We start from the raw sequence: 17,144 nt of genomic DNA, 5'->3' as shown, positions 1-17,144 counted from the left end.
AATAACTTCAGTCCCAAATTATGTCACCTTGAAACTGGTAACAGGTAATTACTGAGAAAGAGACATTTGAAATGAAACCATAAAATCACTTCACAGCAGCCCCCAGACCCCCACATGCTCCATCTCCTTTTGTGACATTGAAGAGGCTAGGGTCAGGATGTACCAGCTTTCAACACTCACTGAACAATAATCAACACAGAACCTCAATGGTCCCACTTTTAGGATGCTATGAATGATCTCTCAAACAAAGCTGTGCTCTTGAATGAATGACGGTCACTCATCACTTCAAGTAGCATTTCCCATGGCAGCTAAGTTGTGCTTAGATTGTGCTAAGGATTACTCACATGGTGCTTGAACACAACACATGGGGAAGCCAAACTCTACTCTTCTATGAAATACTTGGATATACTGCTTGTAAATTTATATGCAAAGTGCCACTCTCTTTAAACAGCAATTATCCATTTTTTAAACATGAATTTCATAATTTAGCCATGTCTTGGTTCTGCACAGATTCCCATGCTTTATTCCCTGTCCCGAGCTGCTGTGTATGGAAGCTGCAGAACCTTTAAGAGTGAGACCTGGCTAGTGAAAGTAGACCATATGGGTGGGCTTTGAGGTTTATAACCAGCCTGAGTTTGGGCAAAAACTCTACCTCTTGGTTTTCTGAGATGTAACAAACTATGCTGCAAACTCCTGTAACCACAAACCCATCTACTTCAGCATCCATCCATACCTTTTCCACTATGGGGACCACACTCTCCCAAACTATAAGCAAACAATAAGTCCTTTCTCCTTTAACTTACTTCTGTTGGGCATTTTCAACAAGAAAAGTAATTAATAGCAAAAGTTGGTACTGAAGGTAGGGTGTGGCTCTAGTAAACCTGACCATATAGTTCATAGACCTTAGGAACTAGGAAATATGTGGAGGCATTTAGAGCTGCAAGTCAGAGAGCCCTGGAGTGCTATACGGGGAGATTAATGAGCCTTTCAGGTAGGAGTACAGAAGACCATAATGTTCATAGAAACAGAGACAGAAAAGGCCAGGCCCATGAGGTTTGAAGCAGAGGCAAATGATTGAACCACAGGACATTCATGAAGCATTCTGACAAAGCAGCTACCCATGTTCTGAAAATGAAGGTGAGCCTGAATGCACAATTAATGAACTAAGTTGCTTGGTGGAGGAAATTGCAAGGCATCATAGTATTCAGGTTGTAGCATGTTGAGTCAGTGCTTTTAGCTAGATTTACAGTAAGAGAGCAGAAAGTTTTGGGGAAATGACTAGCCGAGTTGAAGAGTACATGTACACTTTGTACTGGAACAATAGAAATGATGCCTTGGTGGCAAGACCCTACCCGTCAAAGGCTTCCAAGTATAAAACTGAAACCCAATTTTTAAAATATTCATTTTAAAGGAGAGCAACTGAAAAAAATAATTTGGCGGGGAGATTCTGAGTAGAGCATGTCTTTGAATGGATTCCCATGGAAATGTCTGCCTAAGGAAATTCAGTCACACATTGCACTTAGCAACTACAGGCATGATCCAAGCAGACCAGCATACCTCTGGACCTAGAAGCAAAACTCAGCATTGTCATCTACATAGTGCTCTTGGTGTGACAGGTAGCAGAAAGCAAAAGTCAGAGTTATTAAAGTTTATACCAAGGTTCCAGAAAGGTGCTGAGGTCAGACAATGTGTAGCAGAGTTAGAGTCCCTCCACAGAACCCCTAAGTAAGCTGTGTGTGACAACATGAATGTGAAATATAAGTTGGGACATAAACCCAAGGGTGTTGGAAGAACAAGGAGTGTGGAAAACCTTCCAAGAAAACCTGCAGGCACTGAGAAGATCCAGCCCAAGAAAGAGGCCACATGTGTTGAAAGCAACTGATCCACAGCAGTGGGTCTCAGCAACTCCATGCAGAGATGTGGGGTTTGATGTTTGCCCTACTGGGTTTCAGTACTGCTTTGCTCAAAACTTCTACTGTCCTTCCTTCTTCCCTTTTGGAATCAAGTGCCATTGTCTGTTGGAAGTATACAACTTGCTCTTTGAGTTTTGCAAAGCCTCTCAGCTGCGAGTTTGTTTTGAGTCTCAGAAGACTTTGGACTTTTGAATGGTACTGGTACTGATACAACTTTTGAAGTTGGATTTGAATGCAATTTGTACTCATCAATAGCCACAAGCCTGTAGAGGACTAGGGACAAATGCTATGGTGTAGGTATAGAATGTTCCCCTGCAGGTCCCTATTGATTGCACTGTTAGAGGAAACTGTAGAAGTTTACAAAGCTTGAAAAGCTTGGCAAATGGAAGTAGGGAAGTTGGTATAGTCTTTGATGACTGGACACAGCCCTGCTTCCGGGTTAAGCTTTCTCTGCTTCCCAGTTTTCTGAAACACAATAAGTCGTGATGCTTATATTTCTGTCTGTCACAGTTATTAAAAAGTAGCTAACGTAAGGATGGATCATGGACCTTTGATAGTATATTGTCCCTTTGCCATGCCTTTATATCTCTCAGGAAACAAATGCAAAACTCCAAGAGAGTTTTTTGTGCACTTAGGATCGCAACAGTTCCTAACAATTTAAACAAACTGATTACTCCCATCTGGATTCCTACATATACCTAATAGTTTTATAAATAATAAAGAGAAGAGGTGGGCGTTTTGAGTTCTTTCAGAGAAAAAAATCCCTAAGTGTTTATTATAAATGATTCAAATATCATGGTTATAATTCAATTCTGTTAGCATTTAAGGTGAGATCTGGAAATTTCAGGATTTCTCCTTTCACAGGGTGGAGACCTGGGGAGCCCCTGTACTTAGCAGGTGGCTATCTGTCTGTCAGTTGGCCATCTGTCTGTCCCCCAGAAAGCAGTTTGAGAAGAGCTGAGTGTTTCTCTTGAGCCTAGAAGAACTGATTCATGTTCCACAATGTATACAGAAAGTACTTTCCATGCTGGGATAAAATGCTAGAGAGAGAGGCGGAAGGAAACAAGTTTTACAGTACACCTTAGTGATAATGCCATGTTTTACGATTTTATACACCTGGTCAGGTACTTGGCTAATTTGCTTCATAAAAGTCAGTTTTCATTAGTCTTTTAAAGAGATCTCTGGGGACTAGGATACTAAAAAAGTCATATGTTATTTGATTTTTTTTTCATTTTGATTCTTGAATCCAACTTATTTGTAGCATTTTAAATTAGTCACAGTAGGATATTCCTTTACTTTTAGACATCAAGAATTTACCAGAATAGAACAAAATATTGTGCTATTTCTAAAAGTAAAAGAACATCAGATCTTAGGAAGTTTTTTTTTCTTTTTCAAAATCTGATGACTATAACCTCCAGGAAAATCAGTTTTCAGCATGATCAAAAAAAAGATAATTAGGATCTTTATAAACATACTAGGTACTTAAAAGGTGTTATTTTAGTCTTCATTTTCTTCACTATAACAAAATGCCTGAGCAGTCAACCTGAAGGACAGATTTATCCTGAATCGTGGTTTCAGAGGTCTCACTCCATCATGGAGGGGGAGGAATGACAGAGCAGAGTACTTTATATCATGGCTGCTAGGAAGCAGAGAGAATGGCTACTCCCTCCAGATTTTCTGTACTTTTTAAAATTGAAATCTCCTCCCGAAATAGTACTGCCACTCAAGGAGCAAGCATGCAACACATGAGCCTGTGAGGAGCATTTCACATTCAAACCATTCAGCCATCTCTCATGAAGCTGTTTTGGTATTATGGAAAAATCACTGCTTCCTATAGTTTTCAGAGCCTCCTTCAGCTATCCTGGGGTTTCATCAAGAAGAAGGAAAGACAATAGATGCTTCCCCAATGCTGATGTCTCTGGAGGGAAAATGGGGGTGGGGTGGGGGCTTGTGAAATGATCATGAGTTAAGATTTTATAGAGGACCCAGACAGGTTCCCTAAAAAGGTTAAATAATGTATTTCTTCTACTGTATGCTGGAAGGGAAAAGGACTCATAAGAGCCAACTATTTCCCCACGGAAACTGAAAGCATTCCAGAATCTCTAAGTTGAAGATTGCCAAGGGGTTGCCAGGAAGTTACACTATTGCTGAGCCAAGGAAGTTTCCTGAGGAACAGAAAAAACAAAATTAATTGGCACCATTTCTGTGGGAACTCAAAGGAATTCCTTGACTCCAATTTTACATCTTGAAGAAATATGAAGGGAAAGTGCTAAAGACTGGCAATCACAGATAAAATTTTTCATCAAAACGCAGCCCTAAAGTCCATTTCCCCAAGTTGGTTTTGAAATCAGAAAACGCTAAAGAATGATATCACAGATAAAATGTGCTTCCAGTCCACTCCATTTACTAACCCTGAGTCCCAGGGGCAGGCAAAGGTGTGTTCATCAGGACCACAAACCAGAGGACTAGATCTTGTTGGTATATTTAGAATCTGCTTGGGTTCTGAAGTCAGAGTTATGCTAACCATACTCACAGAGGACTGATTTATTTGTGAAATTCTCACTAGGAGAGGGTTTCTGCATCCTTTGGGTGTTGGCCAAATAACAACTATCCTATTAAATAAGCTTGTTGATATCAGGTGTCCAGACTATGATGGAGACATCCTCAAAGTTTACTAGAGGCATGTGAGGCTGCCACTTCAAGAACATGGACACAAAATTAAGTAATAGTCTCAGCTTCTGGATTGTCCATGTTTCCTAGACTTGTTTCTGTTGGACTCTTCTTTCCATGCCAAGACCAACTCCATTTTATTGTCTTCACTATTGTTTCACCCCATGTAAGAAACATAGCAACCAATGAGCTGACTCATTACCAAACAGCCTCCTAGATCATGATTCTCACCCATAATCTGCTCACCTCACAGTTAATTAACGGACCACATGAAGGATGTCCTGTTGGTGTAAGTCAGGATAAACCATAATTTACAGGGGTATGTGAATAAGAGCATGCCTGCCCTAATCAAATGTTTAGGGCAGACACCTCCAGATTTAGATGAGCATAAGATTTAAAGAACTTCCAAATTTTGGTTGCCTAAACCATTCATATCCTGTATATAAATGTAAAAATTATATATAAATTTGCCACATATAACTTTTGCATTATAAATCTTTCCTGGAGGATTTTTATGTTTGATATACATTTCTTTAAAGTCATAATTCAATCTAAAGTATAAAATGAAAAGATTTCAAGACTCATTTTATCAATACCAAAAATCTGAAAGATTATTTGTGATGAGAATTATTTTGATATATTTAATAACTGGTCACTAAAACTTTGCTTAGTAACTTTGAGTTTGGCTCATTTGGGCTTATAGGTTTGTAACCCCTGGCATGGCCTCAGCCTAGTTCTTCACTCCAAACTACAGAATCATTATGGGCTTGTCTTCTGGGGAGTGTGAATGCCCATGGAAAAGATTTAGTCAGGGCACATATTTTTATGTGTTCTCAGAGTACACAGTGCTGGGCAGTTTGATAAATGTTAAATAATAAAATTGTCTTTAAGCAGGAGACCCAGGGAAGCATGGAAGGTATTACTCTTGTGTGGGGAAAGAGACTTCTGAGCCCTGTGATATTTCCATCAGGCTGTTCTTGCCAATTCTGGATATATTAAATAGAAAAGAGGGAAAATTGACAAAATGTGGTCATTTGTACTCCATAAAAGAATAATGGCTTCAGCTGCCTTTTCCAGTATAACTTATATTTCCATTTGTCATATTGCTCACAAAAGGGGATTTTTTTTTCCTGTTAAAGTTACACCTGAAAAAAAATTGTATAGTTTCTCAGTTCTTCCCTAAAATGGGACTATTCTAGTAATACACATTGTAACTTCTGTCAGAAATAAAGGCAAAACCTGAGAAATAACAAAATTCCTAATAATAATGAAGACAGAAACTAAAAATTGAGTTTGGAAGAATCTAGGGCTAGTTCCAATTTTTTTGAAGGTGATTGATAAAATCAATGTCAGCAGTATACCCTGGAAGTCTGTGGAGCAAAGCAGCCATTTTCTCATGAAGGAGGGAAGATATCCAATCTCCCCTCATCTTGGACCCTGGAACCCCAGATATCATGCTCTTTAAAGGCTAATGTTAAAAAGCAATTCTCCAACTTTTCTTTCTATACATGCACAAACACCCTCAGGTAGACAGCAAGGAGGTGTGAAAATGATATTTGTTAGTTCCTTAGGACCCTCAAGTAAAGCTATATGGTGGGGAGAAGGGATAGGAAAGTATCCCACTGGTTATTTGTGCACAGATAGGAATTTATTCCCAGTGAATCATGTCCCCTTTTTATGTGAAAAAGCTGCTATACCCAAGGACCTTATTTGTGTGTGACTTCTATCAAAATCCTCTCCAGTCCTGGGTCTGAAAATAAAATATGACCTGAACACATGAAACAAAACCAAAGGACAGATAAATACTAAGTGTCTCAATGAGCATGAGTTTGCCAAACATGTTTTTACACACCTGCAATCCTGGCAAATGGAAGACCAAGGCAGGTGGATGAGTTCAAGGTCAATTTGGACAACATAGTCTCAGCCCAGCCTGTGTTACATAGGGATACCATGTCTCACAAAACAACACCAGGAAGAGGCAGAGGAGTGAGGGGGAAATAAGGATCAAAAATTTTAAAATGTGGGTCTTTGAATTGAATTTCCACTTATTTAATTTAAAACTTAATTATCCAACTTAAGGTCAGTACTAGACACCCAAAGACAAAATGCAAGAGACCAAAAGAGAAGGCGGGAAGTGTCAGAAGGTAAAGGACTCACATGTAAATTGAATAAAAAGCAGCAACAGAGTCAGGGATTATGGTCAGGCTAGCATAAAGACAAAATAGGTTAATAACGTCCTGGGGAGATGGCAGAATGACAGTAATTATATGACTTAAGAAAAGTGCTGTGTGGTGGTGAGGAGGGGAAGCATAAAACACACCAGAACACAGGCACTTCAATAGAAAACCGAAATCTATATTGATTATAGTAAAGAGGACAGACGCTGAAAAAAGTCCAATGTTTGATAGAGAACATAATGGAGAAGGTTGGTTCTCAATGAAGACTAGGAAGAAAACAGGGGGTAGGGGAAAGGTCTGACTTGTGTGTGAGAGGTATTTTAAAAGTAGAATAAAAGACATGGCCAGTGACTGAGTTGATAGGACAGGAATGAAATTCAGATTGACCGGACTGTCTGTGATCCAGGGAATACTACAGAAAACTCTCTAGTCTTAAACACACCACAGCAAATCTGAGGTAGCTGAGAAACCTTTATCACAGATTTTACAGTGCATTGTAAGCAAACACAAAACAGGCAGGCATGACAATGGGATGGGGATTTTGAGGGAGGAAGTGTAGGGTTAGGAGTGGGAAGAGGAAAAAAAGAGGTAGAAGAATAGGTGTCACCAGAATGTAATATATAAATGTATTAAATTGCCAAAGAATAACTTTTTAAAAGAAAGAAAAATCATACTCAGGTCTGCACCAGGTCCTTTGTGTATATATTATAGCTGTCAGCTTAGTATATTTGGAGGATTCCTGAGTGTGTGAACAAGTGGGTCTCTGAATCTGGTGCCTGCTCTTAGGGCTCTTTCTCTTCTCTTGGGTTGCCTTGTACAGTTTTGATGTGATGGTTTTAGTTTTATTTTGTCATGTTTGGTTGTTATCTCCAAGAAGCCTGTTCTTTTCTAATGAGGGATGGGAAGGGAGTGGAGAGGGAGTGGGAGGAGGAGAGGGAGGCAAAACTGTAATCATTCATGAGAAAAGAATCTTATCTTCAATAAATGAAGAAAAAAAGAAAAATCAAAGTTAGTTTTAAAAGTCAGAAATCTCAGTAACAAAAATTGGATACAATGAACTATTGGGATTATTTGAGAAAAGAATGCAAGTTAAGAAATTTATATTTAGTTAGGTATTCTCTTCATATAAAAAACAATAGGTTTCACTTGTCTAAGATTTTAGAAAAGATAGCGATTCAATGCTATCAGGACAATCTGATCTAGATAAACCCTCATTGAGACTCTTCTCCCAGGTGATTGTAGGTGGGGTCAAGATGACAATTAAAATTAATCATTACATGCAATGTATGAATGTATGTATGTTTATTTTTAAAGGAAATTAGCAAAAGCCTATGGCAAATATAATTGAGAGAAAACATCAATAAGGAAATCAGAGAGAAAGAAAGGAAGGGGGAGAGAGGAGAGAGAGTTGAAAAGAAAAAAGCATTCCTCTGTTCAAATAGGTAATTTTTGTATTTTGAAAGTATGTTTCATAATATCCCTGAATATTTCCAATTATAATAAAGACAAATATTACTTATATCTAAATTATAAAAAATGGTTCAGATCTTCTAGACATTATATAAATAAATATCCAACAATGATGAAGACGGATTCTCTAATTCTCAATAGATAGATTATTTTAAGTGAGTATGCTATTAAAATACCCTCACAGGTATACCTGGAGGTGAGCCTCCTAGGTGCTCCCAGATGTTCTCAAGTTGACTGTCAATACTACAGAAATGACTGACTCTCATGGTTGGTTTTTGTTTTGTTTCAATGAAACAATGTAATACTGCCAAAAATGCCACCGTAAGGGCACTTCACTGCTGCTGAGAGTGACACATCACTTCTAGGAAAAGATGAGTGGTCGAAAGGATCCACAGCTTTAAACAAGTTTATATGCAAAAAGACCACACATTCAGAATCTGTCACAACAAAATAAACAACAGGGCAGGCAAGGAAACAAGTGGAAAAAAAAAAAAAAAACTCTGACAACATCTGATTGTACCAACCCTGGAAAAGTAGCTTCCAGGAGTAGAATAAATAGATACTTCACGGACTACAAAAACGGGGGATTCAATGAAGTCATTCAAAACCATGTTTCAGGGAACAACAACGTGAGGTTCTTAGGCTGTAACACCAGAGGAAAAAACAGTCAACAGCCGTGTAGTCCTAAATCAAGAAAAAGGTAGAGAAAAGGAACACTCAAAATGAAGAAGCACCAAGACATGCACAGTACTTATTTCTGAGGAGTCTACTAGTGAGTGATTATCATCTCTGTTCTTGGTGCTACGGTATCTTCGAAGTGATAGGGAAATCTGTGACTTAAAACAAATAACCAGCCCGGACCCCATCCCTGGGCACCAGCCACTCCAGGGAAGACCTGCCCAACTTGGCCCCAGGTTCTGGCCACCAGGCAGGTTCCCTTCTAACCCCACCGGGAAGGATCCCCTTCTCCAAGACCCCCCCGCAGACCCTGCAATCTCCACACCTGCCCCCACGCCCATCCGCCCGAGACCCCAGCCACTTCCTGAGACTTAGAGGCCAGCCCTCAGCTCCCATCCTGCCCCAGACTTCCCTTCGGGACCAGAGAGAGAGAGAGACAAGAGCGCCCATCCTGCCCCGGACTTCCTGTCTGGACAAGAGCTCCCATCCTGGCCCAGAGTTCCCATTTGGACAAGAGAGCTCCCATCTGGACAAGAGAGAGAGACTTCTGAATCTGTCAGCTCTGTCTGAACCAAGTGCACTGATAAGACCAAGAATGAACCACAAAGAGATGGGCAGACGTCAAGGCAGAAATACATACAACAAAATGAAGAGCAATACAGCATCACCAGAACCTAACCCTCCTCCAACATCTAGACCTGAACATCAAAAATTGGAAGAAGCAGAAGAAAACAGCCTTATGAATGACATCATGAAGAAGGTAGAGTTTGTGTAGAGGAAAAGACAAAAAAATGGGAAGAATGCTGTAAACACCTAGAGAAAAGGGCAAACAAATTAGAAGAAAACAATAAAGTCCTAGAAGAAAACAATAAAGTACTGAAAGAAAATCAAGAAAAAGCAATGAAACAAATGAAGGAAACAGTCGAAGACCTGAAAAGGGAAATAGAAAAAATGAAGAAGACACAAACAGAGGGAATGCTGGAAATAGAAAATCTGAGTAAATGATCGGGAACTTCAGATTCAAGTATAACCAACAGAATGAAAGAGATGGAAGAGAGGATCTCTGGCGTTGAAGATACAGTAGAAAAAATAGATTCATAAGTCAAAGAAAACACTAAAGCCAATAAAGTCATGAACCAAAATGTCCAAGAAATTTGGGACACCATGAAAAGACCAAACCTACAAATAATAGGGGTAGAAGAAGGCGAAGAATACCAACTCAAGGGCACAGAAAATATATTCAACAAGATCATAGAAGAAAGCTTTCCCAACTTAAAGAAGGAAATGCCTATGAAGATACAAGAAGCCTATAGAACATTAAACAGACTAGACCCCCCAAAAAAGTCCCCTTGCCACATAATAATTAAACAACTAAACGTACAGAATAAAGAAAGAATATTAAGAGCAGCAAAGGAAAAAGGCCAAGTGACTTATAAAGGCAAACCCATCAGAATAACACCAGATTTCTCAATGGAGACTTTGAAAGCCAGAAGGACCTGGACAGATGTAATGCAGACACTAAGAGACCATGGATGCCAGCCTAGACTAATATACCCAGCAAAACTTTCAGTCATCATAGATGGAGTGAACAAGACATTCCAAGACAAAGCCAGATTTAAACAATACTTATCCACAAACCCAGGCCTACAGAAAGCAGTAGAATGAAAATTCCAACCTAAGGAAGTCAGATACACCCTCGAAAACACAGGCAATAGACAAAGCCACAGCAGTAAACTCCAACGAAGAGAAGTACACACACATTACCACCAAAAAATAACAGGAATGAACAATCACTGGTCATTAATATCCCTCAATATCAATGGACTTAATTTACCTATAAAAAGACATGGGCTTACAGAATGGATACGAAAGCAGGACCCATCTTTCTGCTGCATACAAGAAACACATCTCAAACTCAAACATAGACACTACCTAAAAATAAAAGGCTGGGAAAAGACTTTCCAATCAAATGGTCTTAAGAAACAAGCGGGTGTAGCCATCCTGATATCCAGCAAAATAGACTTCAAACTAAAATCAACCAAAAGAGATCAAAAAGGGCATTACATACTCATCACAGGAAAGATCCACCAAGATGAAGTTTCAATTCTGAACATTTATGCCCCAAACACAAGGGCACCCACATATGTAAAAGAAACATTACTAAAGCTTAAACTACAAATAAAACCCCACACATTAATAGTGGGAGACCTCAACACCCCACTTTCACCACTGGACAGATCTCCCAAATTGAAACTTAACAAAGAAATAAAGGACTTAACTGATGTCATGACTCAAATGGACTTAATCGATATCTACAGAACATTCCATCCTAACAAAAAAAAATATACCTTCTTCTCAGCACCCCATGGAACGTTCTCTAAAATCAACCACATACTTGGCCACAAAACAAATCTCAACAGATACAAAACAATTGGAATAACCTCCTGTGTTCTATCAGACCACCATAGTCTAAAGTTAGAAAACTACAGAGAACCTACAATCTCAGGGAAACTGAATAATACTCAACTGAATCACCAATGGGTTAAGGAAGAAATAAAGAAAGAAATTGAAGGCTTCCTAGAGATCAACGAAAATGAAGACACCACATACCCAAACATATGGGACACTATGAAAGCAGTGCTAAGAAGGAAATTCATAGCACTAAATGCCCACATAAATAAGTTGGAGAAATCTCACACTAGTGACTTAACAGCATACCTGAAAGCTCTAGAACAGGAAGAAGCAAAGTCTCCCAGGAAAAATAGACGCCAGGAAATTATCAAAGTGAGAGCTGAAATCAATAAAATAGAAACAAAGAGAACAATACAAAAAATTAATGAAACAAAGAGTTGGTTCTTTGAGAAAATCAACAAGATAGACAAGCCCTTATCCAAACTAATCAAAAGACAGAGAAAGAGCATCCAAATCAACAAAATCAGAAATGAAAAGGGGGACATAACAACAGACATTGAGGAAATCCAGAGAATCATCAGGTCATACTTCAAAAACCTCTGCTCCACAAAACTGGAAAACCTAAAAGAAATGGATAACTTTCTGGATAGGTACCACATACCTAAGTTAAATCAAGACCAGATAAACTATTTAAATAGCCCAATAATCCCTAAGGAAATAGAAACAGTCATTAAAAGTCTCCCAACCAAAAAAATCCCAGGACCAGATGGTTTCAGCACAGAATTCTACCAGATCATCAAAGAAGAGTTAATACCAATACTCTCTAAATTGTTCCACACAACAGAAACAGAAGGAACATTACCAAACTCCTTCTATGAGGCTACAATTACCCTGATTCCTAAACCAAACAAGGATACAACAAAGAAAGAGAACTACAGACCGATCTCCCTCATGAACATTGATGCAAAAATACTCAATAAAATACTGGCAAACAGACTCCAAGAACACATCAAAACAATTATCCACCATGATCAAGTAGGCTTCATTCCAGGGATGCAAGGGTGGTTCAACATACGAAAGTCCATCAATGTAATACACCATATAAACAAACTCAAAGAAAAAAACCACATGATCATCTCACTAGATGCAGAAAAGGCATTTGACAAAATCCAACACCCCTTCATGATCAAGGTCTTGGAGCGATCGGGAATACAGGGAACATACCTAAACATAATAAAGGCAATTTACAGCAAGCCAACAGCCAACATCAAATTAAATGGAGAGAAACTCAAAGCAATTCCACTAAAATCAGGAACGAGGCAAGGCTGTCCGCTCTCCCCATACATATTCAATATAGTACTTGAAGTTCTAGCCAGAGCAATAAGACAACATAAGGAGATTAAGGGGATACAAATTGTAAAGGAAGAAGTCAAGCTTTCCCTATTTGCAGATGACATGATAGTATACTTGAGTGACCCCAAAGATTCCACCAAGGAACTGATACAGCTTATAAACACCTTCAGTAACATAGCAGGATACAAGATCAACTCAAAAAAATCAGTAACCCTCCTATATACAATGGACAAAGAAGCTGAGAAGGAAATCAGAGATACATCACCCTTTACAATAGCCACAAATGACATAAAATACCTTGGGGTAACACTAACCAAGCAAGTGAAGGGCCTATATGACAAGAACTTTAAGTCCCTGAAAAAAGAAATTAAAGATGATGTCAGAAAACGGAAAGATCTCCCATGCTCATGGATAGGCAGGACTAACATAGTAAAAATGGCAATCTTACCAAAAGCAATCTACAGATTCAATGCAATCCCCATCAAAATACCAACACAATTCTTCACAGACCTGGAAAGAATAATACTCAACTTCATATAGAAAAACAAAAAACCCAGGATAGCCAAAAGAATCCTGTACAATAACACAACCTCAGGAGGCATCACGATCCCTGACTTCAAGCTCTACTATAGAGCTACAGTAATAAAAACAGTTTGGTACTGGCATAAAAACCGACATGTGGACCAATGGAATCAAATTGAAGACCCTGACATTAATCCGCACATCTATGAACATATAATTTTTGAAAAAGAAGCCACAGTGCACAATGGAAAAAAGAAAGCATCTTCAACAAATGGTGCTGGCATAACTGGATATCAACATGTAGAAGGCTGCAAATAGATCCATATCTATCACCGTGCACAAAACTTAAGTCCAAGTGGATCAAGGACCTCAACATAAATCCAGCTACTTTGAACCTGCTAGAAGAGAAAGTAGGAAGTAGTCTTGAACGCATTGGCATAGGAGATCACTTCCTAAATAAAACACCAGTAGCACAGACACTGAGAGAAACAATCAATCAATGGGACCTCTTGAAACTGAGAAGCTTTTGTAGAGCAAAGGATACGGTCAACAAGGCAAAGTGACAGCCTACAGAATGGGAAAAGATCTTCACCAACCCCACATCTGACAGAGGACTGATATCCACAATATATAAGGAACTCAAGAAATTAGGCATTAAAATGCTCAACAGTCCAATTAAGAAATGGGCTCTAGAACTAAACAGAGAATTCTCAACATAGGAAACTCAAATGGCTGAAAGACATTTAAGAAATTGCTCAACATCCCTAATCATCAGGGAAATGCAAATCAACTCTGAGATACCACTTTACGCCTGTCAGAATGGTAAGATCAAAAACACTGAAGACACCTTATGCTGGGGAGGATGTGGAGCTAGGGGAACTCTCCTCCACTGCTGGTGGGAATGCAAGTTTTACAACCACTTTGGAAATCAATATGGCGCTTTCTTAGAAAATTGGGAATCAATCTCCCCCAAGATCCAGCTATACCACTCTTGGGCATATACCCAAGGAATGCTCAATCATACCACAAGAGCACTTGTTCAGCTATGCTCATATCAGCATTGTTTGTAATAGCCAGAACATGCAAACAACCTAGATGCCCTTCAACTGAAGAATGGATAAACAAAATGTGGTACATATACACAATGGAATACTACTCAGCAGAGAAAAACAATGACATCATGAGGTTTGTAGGCAAATGGATGGATCTAGAAAAAAATCCTGAGTGAGGTAACCCAGACTCAGAAAGACAAACATGGTATGTACTCACTCATAGTAGGATACTAGATGTGGAACAAGGATGACTGGACTACTACTCACATCACCAGGGAGGCTACCTGGAAAACAAGACCCCAAGAAAGACATGGGGATCGCCCAATGATGGAGAAATGGAAGAGATCTACATGAACAGCCTGGACATGAGTGGGGGTAATGAAGGGCGAGGGTCGAGGGAAAGAGAGCTTGGGGGAGCGGGAGATCCCAGCTGGATCAAGCACAGAGAGGGAGAACAAGGAATAGGAGACCATGGTAAATGAAGACCACATGAGAATAGGAAGAAGCAAAGTGCTAGAGAGGCCCACAGAAATCCACAAAGATACCCCCACAACAGACTGCTGGCAATGGTCGAGAGACAACCCGAACTGACCTACTCTGGTGATGGGAGGCCAAACACCCTCATTGTCGTGCTAGAAACCCCGTCCAACGACTGAGAGATCTGGATACAGAGATCCATGGCTAGGCCCCGGGTGGAGCTCTGGGAGTCCAATTAGTGAGAAAGAAGAGGGTTTATATAAGCAAGAATTGTTGAGACCAAGGTTGGATAAAGCACAGGCACAAATAGCCAAACAAATGGAAACACATGAACTATGAACCAATGGCTGAGGGGTCCCCAACTGGATCAGGCCCTCTGAATGGGTGAGACAGTTGATTGGCTTGATCTGTTTGGGAGGCATCCAGGCAGTGGGACCGGGTCCTGTGCTCATTGCATGAGTTGGCTGTTTGAAACCTGGGGCCTATGCAGCGTCGCTTGGCTCGGCCTGGGAGGAGGGGACTGGAGCTGCCTGGATTGAGTCTACCAGGTTGATCTCAGTCCTCGGAGGAGGCTTTGCCCTTGAGGAGGTGGGAATAGGGGTGGGCTGGGGGGAAGGTGAGGGGGGGCGGGAGGGGGGAGAACAAGGGAATCTGTGGCTGATATGTAGATCTGAATTGTATTGCAAAAGAAAAAAAGAAGTATGGACCTGGCTGACCGCCCTTTTAAATCTAACATTATAAAATCAATGAGGCATGGTTAGGAGTACACTACTTGAATGGAAATAAAACAATTCTAAGCAAAAAATAACCAAAATGAAGCAATAAAAAACATATATGCAGCCCTCAGGTTAAGGAGAGGTGGAGGCTTTATTTGGAGTTTATAAATAAATCTACGGTCCAGGTATCTCTCAGCTTACCCTGCGGCACTTGGTTTAGGTGCCTACCAGCTCTCAAGCACATCAACAAAAAACAGCCAGATTAAAATCTGACCATTGACTAAGTCATATTACCAAGGAGTTCTTTAAAATGTTATAAATTAATTTGCTGTGAAAATACAGTGTGCAACATGTCTGAATCTTTTCACATGAAAGGAGAAGAAATGGCTATGGAGAGTGCTCAGTGGGTGACGTGCTCATTGTACAAGCATGGACCTGAGTGTGGATGCCTGGCACCCACATAAAACACTGGGGAGAAAAACATATCTGTGATGACAGTGCTAGGGGCGGAGAGGCAGGCAGATCCCTGGATTGCTGGCCAGGCAATCCAAGCCAAAATGGAAAGTTCTAGATTTAGTGAGAGACACTGCTTCAAAAAATAAGGTTGAGATGCAATTGAGGAAGAGGCCTAACATTGACCTATGGATGCGCACACACATAAAAAACATATGGAGAGAGGGGAAGAGAGAAAAATGGGGGAAGAGAAAGACAGGTGGGCAAAGAGAAGCAGAAACTGGAACAGGAGAGAAAAGAATAGATAAAAATGGACCAGAAATGTCTTTACAGTGTGGGGTAATTCTTACTACAGTGCATACCCTTCAAGGACCAGGATAGTATGTGCTCCATGGGGGAAGCCAAATGGGAAAGGGTAATGTTTTTCTTACTATAAAATCAATATAATATTACAGAAAGCTGTAGATTGAAAGAAAATACTCTTCCCAATGATCATCTTTGAATATGTAGTAATTTTTCCTTTGATACCCACTTTTCTTCTGCGTGTGTTTTTATCATTTACGTACTTTGTCACTATAGAATAAGCCCTTGAATGGTGCTGTCATCATTTTTAATATATTCTTTGTAGCTACATGATATTTATCAAATAAATACTTCATAGTTCATATTGTGCTTATCTAACAGCAAGGCCCATTAAGTTTTTTCTTTCCAAGGTTTTAGTAAAAAATATTCCAACTCACTAACAGGAATTCAGTGCAATACTTTGACCTATTCTACTTATTCAAATATATTGACTATAATAGGTTACTTGTTGCTTCTGTGGACAGTATTCAAATCAAATGAAAAGATACTAAAAAGATAAATTAAAAGGAACTAAACCATTAATCTGTCTTGAGGCTTTTGTAGTAAGTGACCAAGGGTTTCAAACATGCAGCTAGCAGTATGACCAAAGCTTTTTGATGAAAATGATGTAAAGATCATACTACATCTTCTAAAAGTAAACAGAAATATAAAATTTCAATGGAAGAAAAACCTGCCACCACCACCTCCATTAAATAGTAATCTTGATTCGATAAAAGAATCCATCAACATTGTCAAAATTTACAGGTCCTACATTTAGAGTAATGAGCCTGCCTTGAATGAGAAAGTAGTAAAGCTTCCAGATCATTTTTCTTTGGAGCTTGTCATGCTTAATAATAATTGATCAAGGCAGGTGCTTTATTATATTTTATATGAGAAGGAAAAGCAGGT

General features: G+C 39.5%; 1 protein-coding gene across 2 annotated transcripts in view; it reads left to right on the top strand.

The window, feature by feature from the left end:
• The window catches only part of Bank1 (B cell scaffold protein with ankyrin repeats 1), a 278,198-nt gene that overhangs the window by 239,430 nt on the left and 21,624 nt on the right, over positions 1-17,144 (top strand). The window lies entirely within an intron of this gene.

Source organism: Peromyscus californicus, unplaced genomic scaffold (assembly GCF_007827085.1).
Source record: "Peromyscus californicus insignis strain IS unplaced genomic scaffold, ASM782708v3 Scaffold_9__1_contigs__length_137607984, whole genome shotgun sequence".
Classification (NCBI taxonomy): domain Eukaryota; kingdom Metazoa; phylum Chordata; class Mammalia; order Rodentia; family Cricetidae; genus Peromyscus; species Peromyscus californicus.
Note: the sequence above shows the minus strand (reverse complement) of the source record. Positions and strands in the feature narration are given on the sequence as shown.